Source organism: Eurosta solidaginis, chromosome 2 (genome assembly GCF_040869045.1).
Source record: "Eurosta solidaginis isolate ZX-2024a chromosome 2, ASM4086904v1, whole genome shotgun sequence".
Lineage (NCBI taxonomy): Eukaryota > Metazoa > Arthropoda > Insecta > Diptera > Tephritidae > Eurosta > Eurosta solidaginis.
In genome coordinates this window covers 196990501-196996870 of record NC_090320.1, presented here as the reverse complement: position 1 = coordinate 196996870, position 6370 = coordinate 196990501, and the positions used below count along the sequence as shown (strand labels likewise).

Sequence of the window (6370 nt, the reverse complement as noted above, 5' to 3'; positions counted from 1 at the left end):
TGTTCCTCCTTGTATAAACGTAGATACTGGATGTGCTCAACCGTGCAGTTTTCTTCTAATTTGAGCAAATGTATGTTCTTACAGCCACAGCTGGAATATTTGGGATATTTCTATCCTCACATCGTCAAAATCAAATTACCTAGAATGAAAAAGAAACTCATATCAGTAAGAATAGATTAAAAGTTTTTAATATAAGCCGAAAAGTGTTCCATAAATAGGGCTCCACACATAGCTCTTTTCCAAAGGCACAAGAGAAATTTCAGATAACTAGAATCAGGACCTGGTAAAGTAACTTCAAAGGCGATTTAGTCGCCACTACTTCGTATGCGCATTTCTCTACGCTCCCTTTCGGCATGCATCATCAATTTCGTCATTACTATAAAGGCCATCTTGCTCACAGCAATCCAACAATCTATTTGTCCGCAAATTCGTGGAACTAAATTCCTAATGGAAGGTTCCTCTCCAAAAACTCTGTTTACAGACAGTCTTTCGCCGTGAAAACGAGGGCAGTGAAATATTACATGTTCTGCGCCTTCCAATTCGGACGGACAGCTTGGACAGAAAGGATCCTCCTCTATCCCACGCTTATGTAGATATTCCTTCAAGCCACCGTGCCCGCTCAATATCTGTGTGAGATGGTAATTTAGTTTGCCGTGTTTTCGCTCGTACCATTCCGCTATATTCCGGACTAGCATGAAGGTTCAGCGCTCTTTTCTCGAATCTTCCCGCCGTTCTTGCCACCTAACTATTGTTCGTGACCTTACGGTTTTCTTAGCATCTTCAGATGGTCGGCTGAATCCAATGCCATACAGATCGGCCATTTCACCTGAGAGTAGATCTACTGGGATTTTCCTGGATAAAACATGGATCGCGTCGTCGGAACAGCACATGCTATTCGTATAGCAGTAATGCGGTAGGCTGCTAGTATATCTTTTTGGTGGACCATTTTAGATCTGTGCCATACTGGTGCTGCATATAATATTATAGAGCTGGTTACGTTGGATAATCGCTGACGGGTAGCTTCGCTTGGGCCGCCGATGTTGGGCATTATTCGCGTTAGGGTTCCACTAACTCTAGAAACTTTGTCCCCCACCGCCCTGAAGTGCTCCCTAAAAGTTAGTTTTGAGTCAATGATTACTCCTAGATATTTCAAGGAGGGCTTTGAATTTATTTGAAAATCTCCTATGGTTAGGACCAACTCATCCACAGTCCGCTTTGAGCTCATCAGAACCACTTCTGTCTTATTGCTAGCCATCTCCAGCCCCGTGTTCGTCAACCATTCCTCTATTCTTCCCATGGCGTCATTACATAATGCTTGGATCAGATCAAGTTTCTTGGCCACTGCTACTACGACAATATCATCTGCATAGCCGACAATTTCCGTGCCTCCGGGAAGGTGGTTTTGTAGCACCCCGCCATACACCGCATTCCAAAGAGTTGGACCTAGAACAGATCCCTATCTAATCTATCTATCTATCAAATTATTCGGAGCAGGTACGGAACTTGTCTTGGGACACCCAAAGTGCACCCACGCTTCTCATGGCTCCAGCGGGTTAGCGGCTTCCTAGAACTTAAGCCACTTGCTGCTTCTAGATCTGATATCTGTCAGCTGGAGTCTTAGCCCGGCAAGCGCAGGGCACGAGCACAGAATGAAATCGATCGTTTCCTCGGCCAACTCGCACTTCCTACATCTGCTATCACTGACCAAGCCTAATTTAAAGGCATGTGACGCCAGAAGGCAGTATCCAGTAAGAATACCCGTCATGAGTCTAGTCTACAGTTTAATGATAATAAAAATATAAGAATCAGTGTTTATGAATAACATATTTTAATTAATCTCTTACAACAACCTGATCGGTGGCTACATCGCCATGTAGGTAGTGTGGTGTTCCACCTTGTATAAACGTAGGTACTGTATGTGCTCAACTGTGCAAATTGACATTGGCAGTAACATTATTTACATAAACATAGCTTGGTATTTGTGAATGCCTCAATATAGCATACATTGGTCCAGTTCGGTGTGCACCAGCCACTGGTACAAACACTTTTGAATGCATAGGTTTCATATAGGATGGATGTCCAGCAGTGCTCCGGTTGTGCCAATATGTAATGGGCTGCTCCGTCTCTTGGTACGGCTGTATAGGTATAGGCGGGTGCAATGTATTACTAGGCTCAAGATCGGAAGGTACATAGATGGCTCGAAGACGCCAGAGGGGATTGGAGCCAGAGTTTTCGGACCCAGAACCAAAATATCAGTAACTCTAAAAGCACATCCGAGCATTTTCGAGCGGAAGTATTCGCCATAAGTTAGTGCGCTAAGCTGAACCTTCAGCGCTGATACCCCAAAGAAACAATTGCCATACTCAGTCAGGCAGTCAGGTTCCACTAAAGGCACTTGCGGCGTTCGAAATAAAGTCAGCACTTGTCCTTCAGTGCGTAGAAAAGCTGAATCAATTAGGAGCACACAACGTAGTACTGTTGGCCTGGGTCCTAGGCCACAGGGGAGTGGAGGGCAATGAGCAGGCGGACTCCATGTTTAATTTGTTGCGTCTCTCCCACAAATTGTCAACCCCCCAGCAGATCCTTGCAGCGGGTCTGCGCCATACTCTCCTCTTCCGGGAAGGTATCGACCCCAATCCGGGTCCTTCTCCTGACCCCAGTACTGAGAAATGGGTTTGCTGCGTTTGCCGGAAAAGAATCTTTTTAGGACGGTCATATATATAAGGGCCTGAAATATTTCAATGAACTTCCTAATCACATAAAAAGTAGTAATAACTTCAATACTTTTAAAAAAAGTTTATTGGAGCATTGTAAAACCCTTCCAATAAGATAGTTTTTTTTTCTTTTATTTTTTTACATGATATACCGATACTGGAGCGCGAAAAGGGAATGGTAATAATGGTAGCAGCAAAATACAATGCATCCGGCCCTAAGGAAAAGAAAATCGGTCGCCACCTGTAACTCCAGACAGTTCCAACAACTAATTTCGCTGGAATTCGGTATTTCCAGCTGGTATTTACTGTTGCTGATCGGAATCATTCGCATTCCGACAGCATAAATATAACAATAAAATTATATAATGTGTAACAAAATTAACGAAAATAAGGCCAAATAAAAGTTGGAGCAAGGGGGATTGGAAACACGTCCTTTTTAACCTCCCATTATATGTTGAGCTGTGCTAATCGGAATCTTCATGCATTCCGACAGCGTCTTTACTAAACAAAGTTGAGGGGTGATTGGATACACTTATTTTCAATTTCCAACATCCAAAGACATGTTTAGTTTCATTGATCGGAGACTAATACATTCCGAAAGCTTAAAATACACATATAATTGAAAAATATAAGTTCCAAATTTTGTTGCCTTAAGCTGGGAGCACTGGAGGATTGGAAACGCGTCCTTTCCAACCTTCCTTTAATGAGTGGCTCCCAGACTCGTCCCTCTGTCACGCTAGTAAATATGCTGATCGGAATCACATGGCATTCCAACAGCATATTCAATAGAAATAAGTGATTATAACAATTAATTGTACTTAGTAGTTTAAGTTTTGGGCCTAAACAGCCGTAATAATAAATAAATTAAATTAAAAAAATAAATACTCTTGTCAGTGTTTCACGTGCAAGGGATGGTTGCATCGGACAGGTTGCTCTGGGCTAGATTCCAAAATCCAGCGTCCTCGTAACTTTTATAAATCTTTTGTGGCTCTTGTTGTTCACGGCCTCATTACATTATGAGGAAATACGGCACCTGAGAACACAGCCGTTTGAAGCTAAAAAACACAAGCATGTCTTCAGTGAACTCCACAAACAGGCGACAGGCGTCGGACCTCTATGCCGGTGATTCCTGTACTCAAAGAACAAAACTAGCAGAGGAGGAACGCACTCTCCCTAGGGAAACGAGAGTAGTCACTCTAGCCCAACTTCGAGCTGGATAACGTAACAGGTTAAACTCTTACCTATCCACAATCAACCCCGACATACAAAACATTGTCCTGCTTGTAATGTGTCCCCACATGTCACCAACCATCTCTTTAACTGTATTGTGCAACCAACGCCTCTAACACTCCTCCCATTATGGCCCACCCCTGTTGAAACAGAAAGTTTCTTTGGACTCCCGTTAGAGGACATTGATGACAATTTGTGATCGGTCGCACCTATTGGATGGGGCGAAGCACTGCTACTACAACAACAACAGGCGGACAACACGGTAAGAGAGGCAGCAACTGCATGACCCATCGATCCCGAGCCGTTCCTGCCAGTTGGCCCACAGGGGAATCTATTAGTAGAAGAAAGGGAAATAGGGAAGAACACTGGCGCAATATGCCAGGCCTGAGTCAATCTAAGTTACTGTTAGGGGGTTACAGGACAACTCGATATAGGGCATTAATAGGCCTCTCAAAAAGATAACCTAAGAACCCCAACGGCTATTCTTACAAGACACTGTAGACTGAACAGTCACATGCAAAAGCTGGGTATAGTATCGAACAACACATACCGATTTTGTGATGGATCAGCAGACGGTGGACCATATCCTTCTAGATTGCGGCGCATTTTCAAGACGTAGGGCTAAGTTTATGGGCTCACCATGGCCAGAGCATTCCCACATTTAATCCCTCAAGCAAAGAACACTGCTGGGGTTCATCAAGGAAGTCGGCTAGGATGAGGTGCTGTGAAGGAGATGTGCAAGTCACTGTGCAATCCTCAATAAATGATCTATCTATCTACGTTCGGGTAACAAGCACCATTGTGGTACTAGCCCCACCATCTCGGGAACTATTGATATGACTACATTAAACCTTCTAGGGATTGAATATTAATAATGCCGGCAATGCGAAAGTCTGCTAAAATGCACCATTCTCCATGGAATGCTCGATATATAACTTTCCACGTTTTGAAACAGTGATGAAAAGAGCAAAATTTACAATAATTTTAACTGGCTGTGGGTAGTAAGGTGTTGATGTCCTCTCTTAACGCAATGTAATGACAACTGCGATGCAGGGGAAATGACAAAAATCTTGCAAATCTACTGATAGTAATTCATTTTTCCTCCCCTTCTATGCAGTTCTATGCATACAGACATATGTATTTTTCTCTCCAAATGCTAATTAAAAAAATTAATTGGTTTTCACATGAACTTCGAACTCTGTCGTATTTGCATTCTTCAGTTGATTATCAACAAAAGTATGACAAATTATCACTAAAAAATTCATACATGTTGCTTATATATTTAATATGGTAGCCAATTTACTTACCCTTTCTGGTGCGATGATTCCTGGACAATCGGGCCTGACTAGACGCGATTTTTTTTGCCTTAAGAGAGCGTGCTTAACGCGAACCCTATCATGTTATGGCGCAACTTTGGTGATGCAAAAAATCAAAGACATTTCTGCTTCTAATGCTTCTAGGATAGCAGCAGCAGCTCCCGGTGGCACCACATAAATAACAGTTGCAGGCCGATCAGTTGCCTTTTTTGCTCCGGCTACCTATTCAATTTTAATTCACATTACATTATCTACTATTGCAATTTTTAATCACTACAAATCAATATAAATTACCGAAGCAAATACTGGCAAACCAAGATGCGTAGTTCCAGCCTTTTTTTAGGGAAATACATCCAACCAGTTTGGTACCGTATTCCAAAGCATGTTGCTTGTAAAGTACCTTGTTTTTGTAGATTTCCTTTGATTTTGGCATATTCTGAGCTGAATCGCAACCCGGCGGAGATGCTATCTATTAGAATAATATAACATTTTTTTTATTATTTAAAAATGCACATACGTATGAATGAAAATCAGAAAGTAAATAATGTTGTTGTTGTTGTAGCGATAAGGACACTCCCCGTTATGGACTTTGGTGGTCCTTTGCCGGATGCAGATCGGGTACGTTCCGGGAACCATTAAGGTACTAGCCCGACCATATCGGGAGCGATTTAGTTGACATAAATCCTTGTAGGCCATCACGTCGATTCTATACAACTTAATATGGTAACGATTTAAAAGACGGTGCACCACCCAATTTTTATCAAAAATTATCAAACGTGGAATCAAAAGGCGCGCTTCGAGCTCCGTTTTTATTATTATTTGATATTTTTAAATTAGGTGGTGTACCGTCTTGTAAAACTTTACCCTTAATATTATTTTGGGCGAAGGCCGCCAACGCAAAAAGATGGTCTCTGCAGCAATATTCTTAATTTCCGTCACATGTCACAACTCAAATTAACTTAATGTTATTTTGGGCGAAGGTCGCCAACGCAAAAAGGTGTTCTCTGCAACAAAATTTTTAATTTCCGTCACATGTCACAACTAAAAGCACAAGATATTTTTCGTTGTAAACAATTTATATTTTTTTTGCGTTTCAATTTTTCCGGAATA

General features: G+C 41.9%; 1 long non-coding RNA gene across 1 annotated transcript; it reads right to left on the bottom strand.

Annotated features, from left to right (window-relative positions):
- On the bottom strand, positions 1-6370 carry LOC137242541 (uncharacterized). Its single transcript, XR_010950282.1, has 4 exons — positions 6125-6370; positions 5555-5729; positions 5252-5482; positions 1-139 (listed from the first exon to the last, which is right to left on the bottom strand). It is a non-coding gene; the product is annotated as an uncharacterized lncRNA (long non-coding RNA).